This window comes from Heptranchias perlo, chromosome 8 (assembly GCF_035084215.1).
Source record: "Heptranchias perlo isolate sHepPer1 chromosome 8, sHepPer1.hap1, whole genome shotgun sequence".
Lineage (NCBI taxonomy): Eukaryota > Metazoa > Chordata > Chondrichthyes > Hexanchiformes > Hexanchidae > Heptranchias > Heptranchias perlo.
The window spans coordinates 8495488-8518987 of record NC_090332.1 but is presented as its reverse complement, the minus strand read 5'-3'; the positions used below and the strand labels follow the sequence as shown (position 1 = coordinate 8518987).

The 23500-nt window shown below is 43.1% G+C and overlaps 1 protein-coding gene across 1 annotated transcript in view; it reads left to right on the top strand.

Moving 5' to 3' along the window:
* The first annotated feature begins 8792 nt into the window (after nucleotides 1–8792).
* The window catches only part of zgc:172136 (uncharacterized protein LOC566376 homolog), an 89541-nt gene continuing 74833 nt past the window's right edge, over nucleotides 8793–23500 (top strand). The window contains exon 1 of the mRNA XM_067988607.1: nucleotides 8793–8863. The gene's annotated coding sequence lies outside the window, so the exon portion shown is untranslated. The remainder of the gene's footprint in view (nucleotides 8864–23500) is intronic.

Here is a 23500-nt window from a genome sequence, read left to right as displayed (position 1 = left end):
ACTGCTTGTGGGCCTGGAGGAGCAGGAGCGCTTCATCCAGGCCCAACAAACTCACCTGGTACGACAGGACCCCTGCGATCGGCCGACCCCACCCCCCACAATGCTAGACCTCCTGATCTTCTCCAAGGCTCACCCGATTACATGCCCCCTCTCAGATTTGCAGCTCCTTTCCCTTCCGACAGACAGCCAGCCTGTCAATCTGGCTGCCTGGCGTGTGGGAAACCCTGAAGCACAAATACTTACCTTCAATTGCGTTGCAATCGCTTCCGGGTTCCCCACGCGAATATCTGCAGTCGCACTGGGTTCCTGGCTCCGAGCTAAAATCATGCCCCTTGTGTCTATAGTTCTGGCTGGAGATCTGAGCTTTGTAGGGCTCTGGAAATTTCCATCACCGTCGTACAACATTGCATTGTAAAGATATGTGAAAGACTATTTCATCCAAAGTTGATGTTATTTAACAAACTGCAAGAAATATGTTCCAAAAAAAAAGGTACTTTAAAACCATAATGGACAGATTCTATTGATATTATTTTTAAATATTGTACTCTTAGTATCTTGCTGTGTCTCATGACTTTTATTTATTATTCAACCTAAAAATAAATCTGTTTATTACTGTTAGCATGTACACATTGGTGCACCTTTTGAAAAATACAGGAGAATGTGGTGGGCATTGCACTTAAAACTCCAGTTTACTATATGCCATAATTAGGAGGTATATGATAATCCTGGAGTGCTGCATCACACATGGCCCAAACACAGCACAGGTTTCAGATCATTGGAGACTCAGTCTGCTTATGACTTGAACATAAGACAAAAATGTCTGGAGACTGGTCAAGAAGGTACGAGCCCATGGAATCCAGGGTGCCTTGGCACTTTGGATACAAAACTGGCTTAGTGGCAGAAGGCAGAGGGTGATGGTCGAAGGTTGTTTTTGTGACTGGAAGCCTGTGGCCAGTGGGGTACCACAGGGATCGGTGCTGGGTCCCTTGCTGTTTGTGGTCTACATTAATGACTTGGATATGAATGTAAAAGGTATGATCAGTAAGTTCGCTGATGATACAAAAATTGGTAGGGTGGTAAATAGCGAGGAGGATAGCCTCAGTCTGCAGGACGATATAGATGGGGTGGTCAGATGGGCGGAACAGTGGCAAATGGAATTTAACCCGGAAAAGTGCGAGGTGATGCACTTTGGAGGGACTAACAAGGCAAGGGAATACACAATGAATGGGGGGACCCTAGGCAAGACAGAGGGTCAGAGGGATCTTGGTGTGCAAATTCACAGATCCCTGAAGGCGGCGGAACAGGTAGATAAGGTGGTAAAGAAGGCATATGGGATACTTGCCTTTATTAGCCGAGGCATAGAATATAAGAGCAAGGAGGTTATGATGGAGCTGTATAAAACACTGGTTAGGCCACAGCTGGAGTACTGTGTGCAGTTCTGGTCGCCACACTACAGGAAGGATGTGATCGCTTTGGAGAGGGTGCAGAGGAGATTCACCAGGATGTTACCAGGGCTGGAGCGCTTCAGCTATGAAGAGAGACTGGGAAGATTGGGTTTGTTTTCCTTGGAGCAGAGGAGGCTGAGGGGGGACATGATTGAGGTGTACAAAATTATGAGGGGCACAGATAGGATGGATACTAAGGAGCTTTTTCCCTTCGTTGAGGGTTCTATAACAAGGGGACATAGATTCAAGGTAAAAGGCGGGAGGTTTAGAGGGGATTTGAGAAAGAACTTTTTCACCCAGAGGGTGGTTGGAGTCTGGAACTCACTGCCTGAAAGGGTTGTGGAGGCAGGAACCCTCACAACATTCAAGAAGCATTTGGATGAGCACTTGAAATGCCTTAGCATACAAGGCTACGGACCAAATGCTGGAATATGGGATTAGAGTAGACAGGGCTGATGGCCGGCGCGGACACGATGGGTCAAAGGGCCTCTCTCCGTGCTGTATAACTCTATAAAGACAATGACACAAATGTGGACCTAATTCAGCACTAATTGAGAAATGAAAGGTTTGCCTTTGTATAACATCTTATAATTTCTCTCAGAACCATCTCAAAAAACTTCAACTAATTACTTTGAAGTTCAGTAGCTGTTGTTACGTAGGCACAGGCACTAAATTTGCAATGTCAGTGGTTTGTTATCAGAAATGAAACACATCATGCTCGGTGCAATAGGGGAAGCTCTTCTGAAATTGGGGCTGTGGCCCATTGTTGGGACAGTGAGGAAGGAACGTTGCTTTGCATCTAAGCATGAATAAAGGGAACTTTGCTCTGCACCCAATCAGACCTGGGAATGCATAAAGTTGATACTGGGTGTCCAAAAGGGAAACCGTTCCATTCCCCAGTACAATATCCATCATCTTGTGGTTCATAAAATACACATAGAAAGTCAGAAAACACTAAACAATAAAAAAACATATGTTGAAAGGTGCTTGGGCTAGTCATGACTGAGAGTGGGGCTTTGCTGCTTCCTCCTGTTCTGACTGTGAGGTGAACAAGTCTGCAACTACTGCTCCAATTAAGCAGCAGCCCATGCCTTGCCTTTTGGGTTTGGCAGTGAATTAAACATTTTGGATTTTTTTTTCTCCCCGGTGTTTGCAAGGGGACAGACAAATCCATTGTAGAAATGCAGAATGAGTACTCCTAGGGGAGCAACTGACCTGTGAATGACAATAAATCCAAGACATGACAATGCCTGTGCTTGAGGTTGTAAAAAGGTGTGTGTTTTTTCAGTACATTGTGAAGTTTTACGTGGACCTGGTGTACTTGGTCACCGCCTTTCTCTGTTCTGACACGGCGTGTGTGGCCAGCTCCCTGGGCAGCAGCAGGCACAGGGCGGTCTTGGATCTCCCGGGATCTGATGGTGCGCTGTTTGTTGTAATGGGCCAGGCGGGAATCCTCACCCGCGATGCGCTCGAAAATATCGTTCACAAAGGAGTTTATGATGCTCATGGCCTTGGAGGAAATGCCGGTGTTGGGGTGAACCTGCTTCATCGTAGATCGAGTAACAATCCTTCCACGACTTTCTCCGCTTATTGCCGCACTTTGTTGTGTGAGGTTACTGCAAAATGTGGCAATTTTGTTTCTCTACAGGCACCCCGAGACTTCCCACTGCAAGGATTAAAGTTACCCTCTTGCAGCAACTCCTGCTACTGCTCGAACCAGCTTGAAGAGTGCTCCAGGGGAAGGCAGAGTCGAGCACAATGGCTGGTGGGCAGGGGAACCAATACAGCGTGCAAATTCCTTTGTTGGCGAGACTGTTGATCAATAGGCATGGCTGGGATCTGGAAGCTACGAGTGCTATCAGATTTTAGATTTTCTTTGGTCAATTTTGCCGCCTCCCCTCCCCTTTCTGTGTTAATCTGCCCCAGTTTAGAGTGTATTGCAGTCAAACCCAGATATAAATTTGTGCCAGTGAAAGGGTTAATAGTTAGCAAATAAATATGTAGGGACTACTGTGGGTTCAAAATGAAGTGTGACACTACAATTAGTCATGGCACATGCCAACATTCCAATGGTGTTGTGCAATGCATTTTAATCTTTTGTTATATAGTAGCATTACATAAAAACACATTTTACAAACATATGGGATAAAACTGCTAAACATTGTTCATTGTGATTTTCTTCTAATTGCCTGAGCAAGTCTGTGATCATGGTCAATTTTTTTTTTATTGATTTTACGCAATGCGCTCTTGGGAGTAAAGTGTAAAGTTTCCTACCTTACAACGGTGATTACACTTCAAAAGTACTTAATTGGTTGTAAAGCGCTTTGGGACGTCCTGAGGTACTGAAAGGCACTCTATAAATGTAAGTCTTTCTTTTTTTAAAGTAGAATCATATTAAGTGCTTAATTGTAAACAATTTTACAACACCAAGTTATAGTCCAGCAATTTTATTTTAAATTCACAAGCTTTCGGAGATTTTCTCCTTCCTCAGGTAAATGTTTCAAGATCTCCTTGAAGCCTACGCATTTATACATATTGAATAATACATGGTGTTTACAGACTGCCCCTGCAACTGCCCGTTGCCAAGGCAATCACCGTGTTCAGACAGAGAGGTGTCATCTGCAGAACCCCCGAATACACATTCAACAAAAAAACAAACAGGGAAAAAAAACAGAGAAAAAAAACACAGAGAGAGGCAGAAACATCCGGAAGTGCAGCACAGGAGACAGTTATGTCCATTGCGCCTGTACTGGTGCTAACTGTTCAACTGTGGCTATCTACTTTATTCCCATTTCCTTGCCCTTTCCCCATATCATTTTATAAAAGACGCTTTGTGAGTCAGTAACTAGAAGGCATAAATTTAAAGATAAATCACCAAAAGAATGAAGCCGAAATTAGGATTTTTTTTATGTAGCTGGTTGTTATGACTTGGAATGTCCCACCAGAAACAGTGATGGCAGCAGAGTCCATGATAATACAGTCCCCGCCGCATATAGCAGGGCATGTTTGTGCTAACGTGATTTGCCCGCTATACGCAGTGAATGGTAAAACCAATGCAATGAAATAACTCCCGGAGCTGCCTGAAGTCTCCACTTTCTGATTGCCTCCCATAATTGTTAACAGTACAAACCGCTGATTGAAGCTGCTTGAAGGCCTGACTTTGCATAAAATCAGAGGAGCTTTTAAATCGGTACGTACTGAATTGGACGTAACAGTCGACCCGCTTAATATGTTATAAGCAGTGCCTTTGTAATTGACACCTATGGTAATGACAAACGATTAGTACCATTTGCTCGTTATAGGCGGCTGTCTGTGATAAGCATGGACAGTGTAAGTGGTGGGGACTGTAATTGCTTTTAAAAAGGACATGGATAAATATTAGAAAAAGAAACATTTAAAAGGGCATGGAGAAAGAGAAGGTGAATGGGACTAGGTGGACTCCTCTTAGAATGAACTGGCACGGGCATAATACAAACAAGGACAGGAAAAGACCAACTGGTACATCCAGCATATTCCATCCAGACATTGAGGCATGTAGGCTACGCATCAACCTAGCCCTGTCAGTCATGCAATCTTCTGGGAGAGGCAAAAAAAGGAAAAAAACCATTGGCCAATTTAGAGAAAAAACTCTGGGAAATTCCTTTCCAACCCCCAAAGGCGATCTAGAAAGGTCCAGGAGATTGCAGTAACTGATATCAATAATTACAGCTGCCCCTCCACCTAACTCTTGTAACTGGAGATATCCTCAGTTTTCAGGCACTCGTCTAACTCCCTTTTGAAGGACTGCAATGAATCCATACTGACACCACATTTTAGAAATCTATTCCAAAGGTTGATAGCTCTCTGTGAAAAGGAATATTTCCAGGCATTTAATCTAACTCTATGCTTTTATATTTTATACTAAAGCTCCCCAGTCCTCCCATTTAGCTAGCTCAAATAACCTATCCATCTGAACAGCATCGAATCTCATCATCATTTTAAAAACCTCAAATATATTTCCTCAAAGTCTACCCTTCTCCAATGAAAAAAGGCCCAATTCCATGAGCCTGGTAGCTAAGAGGCCGAAGACAGGGTATCACTGTGGTGGTCCTCCACTCAACCTTCTCCAGGACCTTGATAGCCCCCACAATTTGGGGGGGGGGGGACTAAAATTGGATTCAGTATTCTAGATGTAGTTATACAAAGGCTTTATATAAGGTAAGTATTGTATTGGCTTGTATTCCTTTGCGTTTAGAAGGTTGAGTGGTGACCTAATTGGGGTGTTAAATGGATTTGATAGGGTAGATACAAGAGGAAACTATTCCCTCTGGTGGGGGAATCCAAAACAAGGGGGCATAACCGTAAAATTATGGCTAGGCCATTCAGGGGTGAAATCAGGAAGTACCTTTTCTCCCAAAGGGTAGTGGAATCCTGGAACTCTCTTCGCCAAAAGGCTGTGGATGCTGTGTCAATTGGAGCTTTCGAGACTGAGATTGATAGATTTTTGTTAGGTAAGGGTATCAAGAGATATGGATCAAAGGCAGGAAAATAGAGTTGAGGTACAGATCAGCCTTGATCTGATTGAATGGCAGAACAGGCTTGAGGGGCTGAATGTCCTACTCCTGTTCCTATATTGAACTGTTCTAGCAATACACCATATTCACTTCCTGAACTGTAAAATTCTATGATTCTATGATAACAATGACAGTTGACCCCCTTGCATATTTAGAGTGAATGTGGTTATAGTTGAGTGATTATTGATGCTTTCAATTGAGGTGGAATTGGATTTAAGGCTCTACTTACATGCCCTTCAATTTCACCCAGCCCTGTAGATAATGGATATCTTAGTTTCACCTTCACATTCTAACATTCACCCAAGTCAATTACATTTTCTTGATAAGCATTTGATAACATGATTCCAACATTCCTCAAATGTGTACGTAAACCTGAGTCAGGCAATGCCGTCAGATGACTGACATGATTTAGTTGATGGAATGTTACATAGTTGTAAAGTGCCCAACCCCATTTCACAAAACTTTTTCTCCATGGGTAATAATATTCAAAAGTCTTTATAGCTCAGACAGTATGGGGAAAGTTTTAAATTAAAAAGTAATCTCATGTTAGTACTTGTAACTAAGAAAAACCCAATCAGGACAATTTGCTTTCTGATCAGTCGAGTGCCTGACACAGGTAGAAAAAGCATTACCACGATGGAATTTCCTGTGAGGGTGTAATCGGGAAGTTATATCTGAAATTATGCCCATTCGTGCGATGTCAATTTATGCCTAAATTTCTTGCCAATCTCATTAGCATACGATGGAACGGAAAAATTGGCATAAACAAGAGGAAATCAGCGTAAACAATCGGGGCCCAAAGAAAGCACAGAACTCGCACCATATTATTCCTTCTTTAAGTAAGAAAATTAAGGTTTCAAGCCATTTAACCATCATACATGTACATCAGTCATAGTATGTTTAAGAACATGCAATCATGGAAGCTTTTTCATTTTTAATGTGACTTTTACTGATGCCATAAAAATTCATTCAAAGAAACAAAAAATACAGAGCAGGTCTCAGTGAGGAAAGCAAAATCACAATAAATTACCAGAAAAATGACTTTGCTTCCCGCTGTGCCTAAAATTCTGGGCTTAATTTTACACCTGTTTTCAACCAGTGTAATCACAGGAAATTCGCATGTATGGCTCTTTAGCCTGGGGGTGGAGCCATTATAATGAACAGAGATGCATTTGGGAGCAGGGATCGATAGACAGGTGCAAAAGAGCGAGGAAATTTAGGTGTAGTGTAATTACGTAACACACTTGCACCCGGATTTGCTTGATCTTTTACGCTGGGTATTTGCTTTACGCTCTGAATGTGAGTGTTTCTGGGCGCAAATACACAGGAAATTCTCACCATGTTTAAAACTCTTCAAACTAAATTACCCAGCAAGAATCGATGTAAGTAGTTTCCATCTGCCTGATAAGAAGTGTACACTCTCTACCAGTAGAGGAACATGCCACTTACCCAGGACCGAGAACTTAGGTGCAGGTTGGCTAAGATTTAATTGGTTAAAACAACATAGATTATCAGGACTGAGTGCTGGTAAGCTTCCCACTGCTGGGCTAGGTAGTGTGTGAACCTTTTGGCATCATTTTCCGCACACAAACCTTATGCCATGCTGAACTTCGACAGCAACCATTTGTCTCTCCAATCAGGGCACCAAACCGTGCATGTATAAATGCATCTCATACCCAACTTCCAGCTAACAACTTTTCCGACTGCTGTCACTTCAAGGCTGAGAGTTTCTTCATCAGCTACTTAATGGGTTTCTGTCTTCATTGTGGTGAAAGGACATACTTGGATAGCTTGCCAGCCATCTTGATGTTCTAGACACTCATGAGCAGGCTTACGGGTCATTAACTATCTTATTCAAGGTCCTCATTTGAGGGGCTTTCACAGAGGCATGCCCCCAAGAAACTGAGGATCGGGTCTATTAAGCAAGACCCTTTCAGCCACAAATCCACCTCCCAGCTTGATCCTGAATCTCGAACATAATCAGGTCAAAGAATATCCAGCAGTGTTTTCTATTAGCATCACTGGTTAGACTCGCAATGCAGACTGTTGGCAGCATGAAGTAATCTGCTCCTGTTTGATGCTGTCTGTGTGCGAGCAAACGGTGGACCACTCACCCACCGCGGGCACGTGTTTCGCGCGCCGCCGTCGCGAACGCGCCCGTTCTTGTCCCAGACTCCCGCCCGCGCGCGTGCACGGCCACGGAACGCTCACCTTTGCGCCCCATTCACAGAGTGTTGGGTTTCGCAACATTTCTGCTCAGAATCCCACCTCTCGCAACGTTGTGTCAGGAGGGGTTCTTCTGACCATTGTTGGGAAAGGACGCGCGTTCTTTAGTTTGTAGTCATTTCTGTACGGCGAGGAGGCCGGATAGGTGTCAGAATCTTTACTGTTTGTTCATTTGAGGCAGTCTCTTGTGTCTACATTTAAAGGCGCTAAAATCGGTACACGGGTTCATTCACAGAACGAAACTTGGGTGAAGTGTTTACTCTGTGACTCATGCTTACCGCAGAGAGCCGCTCACTGTTCCCCCCAAGACAGGGAGGACAGTTGTAACTGACATCTATTTATTTACAGGTAATAACTATTTATTCTTATTAAAAGTGACGAGAACGAATTTATAATCAGGAATGACACGGCGGCGCGCACAATTAATCACTTCAGTTTCATCTAGTTTAAATCCTAATCTGCGAGTGGGGAGAGTCTCCCTTGTTTAAGAATGGTGGAGCCAGGAGTGGATGCGAGTTGTGTATGTCAAACCTGTTGCTGGTTGCGCTCGGTTTAGATCTGGAGTTAGCGCGCGAGAAGCTTGAGGGTTCCGACTCACCTCTCGGCAGCAATACACGTATTCTGCTAACGGAATATGCGGTGAGTATCACAATTATTATGGTTTTAGTGCTAAATGGTTTATTTATTTTCTTTGTGTTTTTCGGGATCGAATATTTATTTATGCCAGGTATTTGTTACAGTACAAAAAGTTGCTGTTTTATCTATGTTCTGGATGGCTCCTTTTTTAAAATTTTGTTTGTGGATTTAAATACACTGAAGCTTTTTGTGAAGCTCGGTGAGAATGATGATTTGGCAAGTTCCACTCTTGGGAATAGGGTGTAGTTTGACTGCATGGTAGTGTTTAAGATGTTTTATGTTGAGACTTGGGGTCGTGATTCAGAAGTTGTGATTAATATTGTTTGGGGTATGTAGGTGTTTATCTGTTTGTTCTGAATATCAAAATCAGCCAGATGTCCAGTGAAGGGTGAAAAGGGTGATCGGTCTCGGTAGTGAACTCAGAACTGTAAATTTCATTTGCGATCTTGTTCGTCCTAGAATTTAGTTCGTTGTGGGTTTCAGACGAGGGAAGCTAGTTATCATGAAGGACGTGTCTACTGTCGATGGTCAACTCCGTGCATTGTCGATAGTCTTATTAATAGTACTATTAAATGGTGTAGTCACTGTAACCTTTTGTTATTTTTGTAAATGATCAATTTTAGCCGTGGCATAAAGATCGCAATCTGCTTTCCAGCATGCAGTTCAAACTCTAGAATCGACTTTAGGGCGATCATTGTTTCCTCATACGGTATAGAAACATATTTTTGCAGACTAATAACATAATCTGCTACTTTGGATCGTTAATGATCATTTGACAAAATATAGAACCCGGATGCGGTAGGGAGAACTGTGGTCTATTTAAACATATTGATCTGTCTTATGTACTCGAAAAAAACAACTGCAACTGCTGTCCCAGTAGTCGTTTCAACTTGGATTCCTGTACGTTAAGCTTCATCTGAAGTGTGAAGCCGATGATTGCTGTGTTTCAAATTTAGCTTTCTACATACTATATCAATTGAAATAGAGATATATTTTATCAGATATTGACTGCTTTGTGCATAAAGTGTGTGATATTTGTCTTTCGCTGTATGATAGTTTAATTTGCCCCGGGACAGTGAACGAATTGCTAACCAGTCACTGACAATGCCACACTTAACATCGTGTGCTTTGGAAGGTTTAGCCATGATATGGAGATGCCGGTGATGGACTGGGGTTAACAATTGTAAACAATTTTACAACACCAAGTTATAGTCCAACGATTTTATTTTTAATCCCACAAGCTTTCGGGGGCTTTCCCCTTCCTCAGGCGGTGTGGAATTGTAAAATTGTTTACAATTGGAAGGTTTAGTTAGGCGTCTGCGAATATTGAGGCATGGTTATTTTAGACGGTAGATCATCCAACTTCACTTTAATTCTGATCTGCCTTGTTACGTCCCTTGTTAACAAAGGCTGGGCAATTCCTCGGAGTTGCCCCCGTTACGCCAGCGTTACTTCACCGGAAACTCCGTTTATTCGCGTAAACGGGGTTTCCACCGCACTCCGACGAAGTAACGCCAGCGGAGCAGAAACTGCTCGGAGAAATTTCTCGACCAAGTGACCGCCTAACAGTCCCAACAATTAGATTTGGATCTGTATTGAGAGACCACTTGAAGTCAATTCCAAAAATGGTTTTATTGGACCAGTTCCCCAGCATATTCACAGAATAATGTCGTTTGTAAATCATATGGCACCAAATAATATTGATATTGAAGTATTATGGTTTCCTTTTTCACTTGAATGAAAATGACAGTCATCTTGTGACCTTAATTAATGTAGTTTTCCATTGTTCATTAAGTCCCATGCCGTTTTAAATAAGGAAGGCATTTTGTAATGCATAATGAATTTGTACTGTTTGGTAGATTATTTTTGATACTATGTTCGAGTGGAATGCCATATTGGGAGCTAGAAATTGAAATGTTCATTCCTGTCTAAAGTTAAATTTTCTTTTGTTTTGATAAATTAAATATTCCACGAATTTATTTCTATGTCTTTAAAAATAAAATCCTTCAGTGTGCCCAGACAACCACCTAAATTCTTTTTAAAAATACAGTCTAAGCCAATGAGTATCAACTGCATGGTAGGTTGTTACATAAGGTTAAATCTCACGGGATCCAAGGTGAGGTAGCCAATTGGATACAACATTGGCTTGATGACAGAAGACAGAGGGTGGTTGTAGAGGGTAGTTTTATCAAATTGGAGGCCTGTGACCAGCGGTGTGCCTCAGGGATCGGTGCTGGGTCCGCTGTTATTTGTTATTTATATTAATGATTTGGATGAGAATTTAGGAGGCATGGTTAGTAAGTTTGCAGATGACACCAAGATTGGTGGCATCGTGGACAGTGAAGAAGGTTATCTAGGATTACAACGGGATCTTGATAAATTGGGCCAGTGGGCCGATGAATGGCAGATGGAGTTTAATTTAGATAAATGTGAGGTGATGCATTTTGGGAGATCGAATCGGGCCAGGACCTACTCCGTTAATGGTAGGGCGTTGGGGAGAGTTATAGAACAAAGAGATCTAGGAGTACAGGTTCATAGCTCCTTGAAAGTGGAGTCACAGGTGGATAGGGTGGTGAAGAAGGCATTCAGCTTGCTTGGTTTCATTGGTCAGAACATTGAATACAGGAGTTGGGATGTCTTGTTGAAGTTGTACAAGACATTAGTTAGGCCACACTTGGAATACTGTGTACAGTTCTGGTCACCCTATTATAGAAAGGATATTATTAAACTAGAAAGAGTGCAGAAAAGATTTACTAGGATGCTGCCGGGACTTGATGGTTTGACTTATAGGGAGAGGTTAGATAGACTGGGACTTTTTTCCCTGGAGAGTAGGAGGTTGAGGGGTGATCTTATTCAAGTCTATAAAATAATGAGGGGCATAGATAAGGTAGATAGTCAAAATCTTTTCCCAAAGGTAGGGGAGTCTATAACGAGGGGTCTTAGATTTAAGGTGAGAGGGGAGAGATACAAAAGGGTCCAGAGGGGCAATTTTTTCACTCAAAGGGTGGTGAGTGTCTGGAACGAGCTGCCAGAGGCAGTAGTAGAGGTGGGTACAATTTTGTCTTTTAAAAAGCATTTGGACAGTTACATGGGTAAGATGGGTATAGAGGGATATGGGCCAAGTGCAGGCAATTGGGACTAGCTTAGTGGTATAAACTGGGCGACATGGACATGTTGGGCCAAAGGGCCTGTTTCCATGTTGTAAACTTCTATGATTCTATGATTCTAACTATTGCATCAGGAAAAAGAGATTGTGGGAAGCTTCAAATTGTTGGCAAATTTCCTATTCAATGCTCTGTTGCTAATTTGGTGGTAGGGGAATGAAAAATATTCAAACGACAACAACTTGCATTTATATAGGGCCTTTAACTTAGTAAAACTCATCCCAAGGTGCTTCACTGGAGCATAATCAAACAAAAAAAAATTAACACTGAGCCAAAGTAGAAGATATTACAACAGGTGACCAAAAGCTTGGTCAAAAAGGTAGGTTTTAAGGAGCTCCTTTAAGGAGGAGAGGTGGGGAGGCATAGAGGTTTAGGGAGGGAATTCCAGAGCTTAGGGCCTAGGCAGCTGAAGGCACGGCTGCCAAGGGCGGGGTGAAGGAAGCTGGGGATGCACAAGAGACCAGAACTGGAAGAACACAGAGTTCTCGGAGGGTAGTAGGGCAGGAGGAGGTTAGAGAGAAAGGGAGGAGCAAGGCCATGGAGAGATTTGAACACAAGGATGAGAATTTTAAATTCGAGGTGTTGATGAACTGGGAGCGAGCACAGGGGTGATGGGTGAATGGGGCTTAGTGCGAGTTAGGCTACAGGCAGCAGAGTTTTGGATGAGCTCAAGTTTAATGCATTGACTTTCTGATTTAGTGTTTGCTTGGTATCAATGGCATTTGTATGTTGGGTAAGGACAGGGTCAAGCGTGGCTACGATTCCCCTCCGCCCTTCCCTAGTGTGGTCAATTAGCCCATTGACACTGTTTAGGCTTGCATGAAGAATAGGTCATTGGAAAAGTGGCCGACGTCTATCAACTCATATGCTGACAGAAGTCGTCACTTGAAAAAATGGGTCTGCTTTAGTTACAACAGAGGAAATTACGGGATAAGGACTGCTTCCAGTGGTTGAGGGGTCTAGAATGAGGGGACACCACCAGTGGCAAATTTGTAACTATCACTACTTGATTCTAGTGTTGTATTGCTCATGATGTTCTCTCCAGATACAACATTTTGGAAGGACAAATTCTAGAATTTCACTACTGAGTGTTTCCCCCCCAGTTCAAATGGACATATAAAAGAACCAGTCACTAATGTGAAATTTACCAAATTTAAAACGAAATAAAAGCAGAAGTGTGATGTGTCTGATTTCAAACACTTATCATTACGATTTAGCAAAATCCTAGTAATAACATTGTGGTAGATACAAAATTGGTGATGGAACAAGTTACCCAGGCTGTGCTTTTTAAAATCATCATGTTTGTATGATGGGTATTGATATCAGTAGCGCATGCTTTATGTGCTTCTGACACTAACCTCCGCTGTTCAGTCAGGTTGCTGTCAGTCAGAGAGCAGGAAGGCAGGGGCAAAGATCAGATGTTAGCGGTATAAGGAAACAAACTGCTGGTATCTATATATGGCCCTGATGGTGAAGTTATAAATCTTTAAAAGCTGATGGTGTTGAGTACACTTAATGCGGGGCACTATGGTATAATATGCCATTTGAAATAGAATTACTATTGATGATTTCTCCAGGTAATAATAGAGCTGAGCGGGGTTGTGTCTTTTAAAGCTGTTATTGAAGCTACTGAGCAAGTCAGTCGCAAGCAGAAATAAAAATAGATGGTGCTGGAAATGCACAGTAGGTCCATCAGCATCTGTAAGGAGAAAAGACGGGGTTTTTTTGGGTCAGACCTTTTGTTGGAACTATTTTGTTTCCAGATGCTGACTGATCTACTGTGCATTTTCAGCATTCTCTGTTTTTATTTCAGATTTTCAGTTTTCTTATTAATCATAAGCAGGCTGGCAGTTCTGAGACTGTGACCCCTGGTTCTAGACTCCCCAGCCAGGGGAAACATCCTCCCTGCATCTACCCTGTCGAGCCCTGTAAGAATTTAGTATGTTTCAATGAGATCACATTCTTCTAAATTCTAGAGAATACAGACCTAATCTACTCATACGACAATCCCGCCATCCCAGGAATCAGTCTGGTGAACCTTCGTTGCACTCCCTCTATGGCAAGTATATTCCTTCTTAGGTAAGGAGACCAAAATTGTACACAATACTCCAGGTGCAGTCTCACCAGGGCCCTATATAATTGCAGTAAGACATCTTTACTCCTGTACTTAAATACTCTTGAAATAAAGGCCAACATACCATTTGCCTTCCTAATTGCTTGCTGCACCTGCATGTTAGCTTTCAGTGACTCATGTACAAGGACACCCAAGTCATAGAGTTATACAGCACGGATAGAGGCCCTTCGGCCCATCGTGTCCCTTTGAACATCAACATTTCCCAATCTCTCACCATTTAAAAAATACTCTGCATTTCTGTTTTTCCTATCAAAGTGGATAACTTCTCATTTTTCCACATTATATTCCATCTGCCATGTTCTTGCCCACTCACATAGCCTCTCTATATCCCCTTGAAGCCTCTTTGCATCCTCCTCACAACTCACATTCCGACCTAATGTTGGCCTTTATCTCAACGGGACTAGAATACAAAGGGGAGCAAGTGTTACTTACATTGTATGGAACCTTGGTCAGACCCCATCTGGAATACTGCGTTCAGTTTTGGGCACTACATCCCAGGAAGGATATATTGGCCTAGGAGGGGGTGTAGCGCAGATTCACCAGAGCGATACAGGACTTAAAGGGTTAAATTAAGGACAGGTTGCATAAACTTGGCTTGTATTCCCTTGAGTATAGAAGATTGAGGAGTGATCTAATCAAGGTGTTTAAAATTATAAAAGAAATTCAATAGCATGGATAAAGGGAAACTATTTTCTTCGGTGGGGGAATACAGAACAAGAGGACATAATCTTAAAATTAGGGCCAGGCCATTCAGGAGTGAACAGTTTCGAGAGGCTGAATGACCTACTCCTGTTCCTATGTTCCCAGCCCTGACTTTTCCTCAGCCACCAAATCCAGGCCACACTGCTTTTAAAAATTTTATTTTCAGCTGTTCTCAGTGCCCCATCTTGATTTATTTTCATCCATCAGAGTACGGGAGTGGGATTAATTGGATAACTCTTTCAAAGAGCCGGCATGGGCACAATGGGCCAAATGGCCTCCTTCTGTACTGTATGATTCTAGGATTTTTTGACCTGTTTTCCCATCGGGCTCCCAGCCTAATCCTCCAGTTTACCACCTGTAGTGCCATAAGAGATCTACTAATGCGCGTGTGTGTCTATGTATGTCCATTATTTATATATTCAATATTATTTGCTGTTTCTTTCTTTGAAGTACTGTGGTAAATATGTTTTGATCAGGTCGATTAGGGCAATACAAAGCTTGTAACAGTGTAAAACCACTTCATTAGATCCAGGGACTGCTTTTGAAAGTCCACATTTGGTGGAATTTTCTACTCTGAGCACCACTAACCTGACTGCAAAATATACATTTGAGCATATAAAAGACAAATTAGTGCAGGTGACTTGGACATGGAGTGTCAACTACTCTTACTCATACATTTAATATGCAAGTGAATTAAGGTGTGATATATACAATTTTATGTTCACCCACTTTTTATGTTCAAATTCAGGAAATTACTTCATAAAACAGTAGACCTTCACATATGTGCTGGCCCTTGCGATCGGTCAGTTTTCTGTAATTATATTTTGTTGCATTTTAAGAGTTTATGGATTTCTTTGTAATGCCTAACTTAACGACAGACTATGGAATGGAAATCCTATTTTTCCACAGCTTATGATCAAAAGAATAGCTGAACTAGTTAAGCCTGATTAAAAAAAAACAGTAACAAAGCCATTCTTTGTGGCAGGAGTGCAATGTAGGACAGTTTGTAGTGTGGTTAGTTTTCTCCCCCGTCTCTTCTAGTGTTCATTTTACAGTACAGTTAGATGGGTGAATCCTTATTGGGTTTGAGTCTGAGTTTAAAATGTTTCAATTAGTGTTTGATATTATAAGCACATAAGAGTGAGCGAGTGCAAGAGAAGTTCTTTGACATACAACATGGGCGTAAGGTTATTGTGCCTGTTATGTATTGTTAGGATTCCTAATACTGTAATCCAATGTTGAATGATAAAGGAATAACTAGATTTATTATTAGCTGGTCCCTGGTGGCGCTGCTGATGGGTGATCTGGAGTCTGGAGCAGTTATGTTGTTTAGCTTTTAACGCTAAGCTGTTTAATCTGGCCAGTCACTTCTAAGGCTGCTGCTCAGATGCTACCTGTAGGGAAGTAGCCAAACAAAAGGTCAATTAGAGGCTAACTGTTGAGGGGAGTTTCTTTAGATTGGCAACCACTTGTAAATCCCTGGCTGCTGTCTTTTGGGTAGAGGCTAGGTTATCAAAATCAGAAAAAAAACAGTAGAAAATTAATGTTTTTTTTTCTCTTTGATGGCAAACATGCACTAGATGGAAGACTTACAAACAACTTTACATTCAGATGTTCATTGCCAGCTTACAAACTCCATCTTGCAGACTGGCCTACTTATCCATGTTGGATCAAAATGGTTGTTACTTAACTGAAATAGTGAGGAAACGTTTATAAATTATTATACTAATTATTTACAAACGTGAAGGGAACACCTATACATTCTTTGCATACCCAGACTGATATATCATACATCAATCAAAGTAAGGAAGTTCTGCAAAACCATTATAACTCACTGATTAGGCCTCGGCTAGAGTATTGTATCCAATTCTGGGCACCACAATTTAGGAAGCATGCAGAGGCGATTTACCAGAATGATATTGGGGCAAGGGACTTCAGTTTTGTGGAGAGATTAGAGAAGCTGAGATTGTTCTCCTTAGAATAGAGAAGGTGAAAGGGAGATTTAATAGAGGTGCTCAAAATTATGAGGGGTTTTGATAGAGTAAATAGGGAGAAACTGTTTCCACTGACAGGAGGGTCGGTAACCAGAGGACATAGATTTAAGATAATTGGCAAAAGAACCTGAGGGAAGATGAGGAGAATTTTTTTTATATAGCGAGTTGTTATGATCTGGAAAGCACTGCCTGAAAGGGTGGTGGAAGCAGATTCAATAGTAACTTTCAAAAGGCAATTGGATATATACATAAGAAGGAAAATTTTGCCAGGGCTATGGGGAAAGAGCAGGGGTGGGGTGGGGGCGGGGGGTGCTAATTGGATAGCTTCTTCAAAGAGCTGGCATAGGCACGATGGGACAAATGGCTACCTTCTGTGCTGTACAATTCTATGGCATGCTCAGATATGGATTTAATGAAGTGGGAGAATACAAGCAATTGCTTGCTAGACTACAAATTTTGCTTAAAAAACAAAACTGCTTTTAAATTCTGGTTCTCCATCTACATCAAGTTGCCACACCAAAGCAAAGTAAAAAGCCTATGTTTTGTGGATAATGCAGATATTCTTGACTCTACCTTAAGTGGTATAAATATTTTAGACTCGTCAGAACACTTTATTTGTTATTGATCCTGGATACATTAATTTGCAACTTTCAGAAGATTCCGGCCGGTATGGGTAATGCTTCTGGAGTGGACGCGTGCTTACACTGCAAAGGAAGCATCAGCTAGAGCTACAGAAGGGCTGTGTTTCTTTTTTTTCCTATCTGCTGAGGAAAGGAAAAGGATGGAAGCTCAGTATGTAACCTAATTTGGCCCGAAGACTTTTCACTTCCCCAATCTTCCTTGCCCGAAGGTAACTCGTGCTGAGATTCAGTTCCAAGTACCAGGGGTTACTGATGCCCTTCGCTTGTGTCATTTCATCATATTTGAGCTTGAACAGTGAACGTTGATGGGATACATGAGATATATGCACACGCATGCACGCATACACACACCCAGCTGAGGTAGCAAGTAGTAATCGGGACCGAACCATGGTTGCTGTACTTTTCTTTTCTCTGCTCTACCCTGAAGCCACTGACACCATTAATAACGCCTTGGCCGAGTATAACTCAGTTAGCACACACTGTGCATTTGTCTTGGACCTTCCTGGTCTGTATGGCACAGTACTACATTAACCCAGAGTCAGGGGAATTGGATTATAATTTTTAGGTGAATTTTTGTGTTAAAGACAGGGATGCCAGCACTGTAAAATGGGACACTTTCATTTTGAGGGCCTAGTGTCCGTATCAAGCACTCAGGTTACGCACAGATGCAGAGGAAAGTTCTCTCTACTCTACCCCAATAATATCCCTTCGCCTGAAACTCAGAAGAGCACTCACCAATGCGCAAGTGTAACATTTTCTATTTCCTACACCAACCACATTGTGGTTTCCATGAATGCGATTTCCATTCAGTGTCAGTTTGGTGCTATTGGTTCACACCCAGTAGGAATTGGGTTGAAACTGTTCAAACTCACTTCACACAGGAATCTAGTAGACGGACCTTTATCCACTCAGTCTGGACTGGATTCAAACCCAGCTCATAGTGGTGAATGGCAAACATCCTGACCCACTGCTCCACCATTCATCCTTTGTCTTGCTACTGGAGGTCTGTTATTGAACAACAACAACAATTTGCATTTCTATAGCGCCTTCAATGTAGTAAAACGTCTCAAGGCGTTATCAAACAAAATTTGACACCGAGCCACGAGGAGATATTAGGACAGGTGACCAAAAGCTTGGTCAAAGAGGTAGGATTTAAGGAGCATCTTAACGGTGGAGAGAGGTGGAGAGATTTAGGGACGGAATTCCAGAGCTCAGGGCCTAGGCAGCTGAAGGTACGGCCACCAATAGTGGAGCGATTAAAGTCGGGAATGCACAAGAGGCCAGAATTGGAGGAGCGCAGAGAACTCGGAGGGTTGTAGGGCTGCAGGAGGCTACAGAGTTGGGAGGGGCCAGGCTATGGAGGCATTTGAAAACAAGGGTGAGAATTTTAAAATTGAAATATTTTATATTATTGAAACTGAATAGAATTAGACTAAAAAAATTTTTTTGTGGTCTATCGCTTTAGTATCTCAGCATTTGTATGATGTTAAGATTATCTTTGTAGATTTTATGTTCAGATGCACATTCTAAAACATTTTTGTTTTGTTTTTTGGCTCCTCTCAAATGCACCCAGGTAGAGCAGTCAGTCAGAGTAGCGTAGATGCCAATGCAACTTTGTGTTCAGCTAAGAGCCCAAGGAGATTGACCTTCTGCAAAGTAAGGCAGGCAATCTCTCGATTTTCTCCCCCAGCAACTACCTGTGTATGAAATCCCGAGGCAAATGTCTCCACAAAATAAGTTTTCTGCTGGAGTTAAAATTTAGAACTAATGAAGAAAATGAAGAGGACTAGTATTTTAAACTCCTCATCATTACTGCACACCTTCTGCTCGTTTTTCTACCCACATCTCCCTCCCTCCCAATCACCAACAGCATTAAAACATCTCAAGTGTTTCTGGTCTCCTGTGTCAGATCTCAGATCTCCAATCTCCAAGGATCATTAAAAAGGACATTGGGTGTAGATGTCACGAGCAGCAGCTGTTCGTCCACCTCAGTATAACCACACATTCCTGTGCTGGCCGAATCTCACTGAGCTCTTTCTGTGTCGGTCATGTTGTTTGTACAATTCAAAATCCTGACTTGCAAGGATTGTCCCTCCGAGAGATGAGACCACAAGTTTAAGGATGCGCACACTGTGGTTCCAGGTCTATTTCTAGATTAAATTGGAAAATCTCTGCAGTTTGTATTTAAACTCTTGGGCCCCAATATTAGTGGGGAGACGGGATGGCAGCCAGGGGGGGGATTGGGCACGTGGGTAACCCACCCAATAAAATCGGTCCATTCTGCATGCGATCGCAGGTCAATTGGAGCCATTTAACGTGGCTTCCGGATTTGCCGTCCTGCATCACAGGCTGTCAGCTGGAGGAGCTCTACTTAAAGGGGCAGTCCTCCATTGGCTGCTCCTGGAGCAAACATCCACAAAGCACAATGAAGCAGCACAGGTGAAAGGCTGCTCCTAGATTTATTGATGCCTCCCTCCAGGTGCTACTGTTTGGGGTGAGGAGGAGGAGGGATATCTTCTACCCGGCAGACAGGAGGAAGTGGCCTGCCTCTGCCACCAAGAAGACCTGGCTCGAGGTGGCAGAGGAGGTCACCAGCAGCAGCAACATCTCCCGGAGGGGGGGCTGGTGTGGGCGCTGCTCTATCCAGGCGGTGTTAGGACTGGACTCTTCACACTGTCTGATGTTAGGAGAACCGTTCATGTATCAGTGACTCCCTGTCCTCACGAACAGCCAGGTGAGCCGCTGTTCTGCTCATGGGTTGCTCCTGCTCCTCCTCCTCCTCCCCCTCCTCAATGTGGGTGGCAGATGTGGATGGGGCCTCCTCAAGCAGCACCCCTCTCTGTTGTGCCATGTTGTGCAGGGCACAATACACAACTATAATGTGTCCCACTCTATCTGGTGCGTATTGAAGTGCTCACCCAGAACGATCAAGGCACCTGAAGCGCATCTTGAGCAGCCCTCTAGCATGCTCAATTGTAGACCTGGTAGCGATGTGGCTGTCGTTAAATCAACGCTGTTGGTTGGTGATGGGGTTCCTCAGAATTGTCACAAGCCACCTGTGCAGGGGGTATCCCTTGTCCCCGAGGAGCCAGCCCTTACGGGTGTTCGGTGCGTGGAAGAGGGGCGGGATGTTGGATTCGCGGGGAATGAAGGAATCGTGACAGCTGCCAGGGTATCTGGCGCACACGTGAAGGAATCTCTTGCGGTGGTCACAAACGCATCCCACTGCCCTCTCCTTCTGGCTGAGGTCATCCATGGGGAAGCTGACGTAGTGCGAGGCCCTGCGAAACAAGCCGTCAGTGACCTGCCTTATGCACTTGTGTGCAGACGACTGGGAGACCCCGTCGATGTCCCCGGTAGCACCCTGGAATGACCTGGAGACGAAGAAGTTGAGGGCAGTGGTGACTTTGACTGCGACAGGTAAGGAGATGCTGCTCGGCCCAGCCGGGAGCAGCTCAGCATGAAGGAGGCTGCAGATGTCTGCGACTGCCTGGCAACTGACTCTGAGCCTCCGTATGCACTGCTCCTCAGAGAGGTCCAGGAAGCTGAGCCTCGATGTGTAGACCTTGTTGTGAGGGTTGTGCCTCCTGCGACGTCGCTCTCTCTGTTGTTGCCCTCCGTGCTCTTGTGCAGGTGCCTGTGATGCAGCTCTGTGTTGTGCAGCTCCAGGTGGCGGAGTTGGACGCCATGCCTGGCGAGGCTGGTGATGGTTGCTCGTCCTCGGATGTAGTGGTGAATGCAGCCATGGCGCCCCCCATCCTGATAGTGTGAGTTTGAGGGGGTCCGCAAAGTAGTTAAATATGTTTGCACAGCAGAGTTTTGGGTGGAAAGTAAGAATTTTGAGTGAAAACACAACGATCTTGCAGCCAAAACTTTGTCTGAAGGGACAGAGTGCCCTGCTGCAATAAATAATGTTTTCTCCCCACCTGTCAAATTAGCATTTGCATCTCCCACTGGCTGCTGGCTGAAACACGTCTGTTGCAACAGGGAGTGTTTCCCACAGCATGGGAAACACGCTGAGGATGCTTCAAAATCGCACCCTTGCCAAAATACCTAGTCAATCAAGTAGTTCAAGTACCTCAACTATCAGACAAACTTTGCAAATTATCATCCTACCGGCTTTAATTGCGCGTGCACCCGGACGCGTCACTGGGGAACCCAGAAGTCAGCGGGTTGGAACCGGGCTCCGAACCTGCTCGGCATTTCAGCAGTTTTCGGAGCCCCCCCGCCCCCAATGCACTCGCTCCATTACCCAAAAATCGGCCCCTTGGTTTTCAAAGCAGTCTCTGTATTGGAAGAGGACCTGTGCTAAAAATTTAAATGGAACAAGAGATTCTTTTGGAAATTTGAGCCAATGAATGGTGATCTAAATGATCTCAAAATAAATATGCCGAAAGAACACCCTATACTGAAACTGTTTAAAGACTGAAGTATTACAAGAGGATAAACTTTTATTGCAAGGAAACAGGTATGATAGGGTATCTTATTGCATTAATTTCCAGTGGAACACATCAAAATACTTGCTCACAGATTAGGTTAGTACTTAATGCTTTTCATATAATAAAGAAGTAGAGTCCATGTTGTTCCTTTTATCTTATCCTTAATCATGCTGAGGATTTTTTTTTACAAAAGAGGATTTTGATTTTTTTTTAAAATTAGGAATTGTTAGTAAAGAGTGAATCTTGTTTCCATCGAGAGGGCAGGGAACTGATTTGTTGCTAGGCTTCTGGCAATGCTCTTCTGTAACCTCATGTCAGTAGACATGCAAAAATGGTTTGGGTTGATTTGTGTGCTGATTTCCTTACATTGTTCGATCTATGTATCTGCTTGATGCCATCACCCTCTCCCTCAGATTGCTCGGCTGAGATTGGTGACTCAACTGTTAGAGGTGCTTTTACACTGGGGGATTACAGCCACTGGCAGCCACTTGTTCTCAATCCACTGGCAGCACTCTTTAGTGTAAATAATTAGCATTCAAGGAAACAAAGGTATTAGGAACCCCAATCTGGGTTAAGACTGCCTATTCCAGGAAAGCCAACGTTGGCGTTGATCCCACATATTTGCACACTGACTCTCTATCACCCAGTGGAGCCCAGTGTGCCTATGGAGAACAGCTCCTGATGCCAAATGTAAAAGTTGTGGGGGGGGGGGGGGGAGAGTGGTGCACAGAGGTCATTGTCCTGAAACAGGAACAAAAAGAAGATTTAGAATTGCATGTGTGTGAACCCAATTTCTATAAACGTCATGGTACTGGACTTTGTCACACCAATGCCTTCCAGCACTTGTTGCCTGAAAATAATAATTTATTGCTCCAAATAATATTTAATCATAGATGTGACTTCTGCTTTTGAGAATATGCTCACATTATACTAACTACTGATTGTACCTGTGTTCTCACACAAGACTCACTTTTCATTGTAATAAATCATAGAATGTTATAGCACAGAAACCAGCTATTTGCCCATGAGATTTGAGGCTCTCATGTGAGTGTACATGAGATGTGGGAGAGGGTTGTCGAGCAATTATTTCTACTATTGGTTGTTACCCCCCACATTTCAGGCTTTGCTGTAAATGTTTTAACACTTGGGGCTGGAATATTGGATATTTTGTATTAAGAATAATGACAAATTTGTTACTCCCTCTTTCTCCACACCCCAATCCACCAATTTTGGACTTTGCCCTTGGACGTTAAGGCACAGCTGAGATACTGAGAAAGAACTTGCATTTATATAACACCTTTCACGATCTCAGGACGTCCCAAAGTGCGTTACAGCCAATTAAGTACTTTTGAAGTGTAGTCACTGTTGTAATGTAGGAAGAGCGGACAATACAGCTTGCCTTCTAGAAATGTCACTTGAAACTATTTGTAGAATACATTAAAAATAACTAACAAAAGCAAGCTTGAAATATTTAAAGTGAAACTATCTAGGGTGTTTGCTTAACAACTGCATCATCAGCTAAAGTGCCAACGAGAATCTGCTCGATCCTCACTTCACGTGTGTACG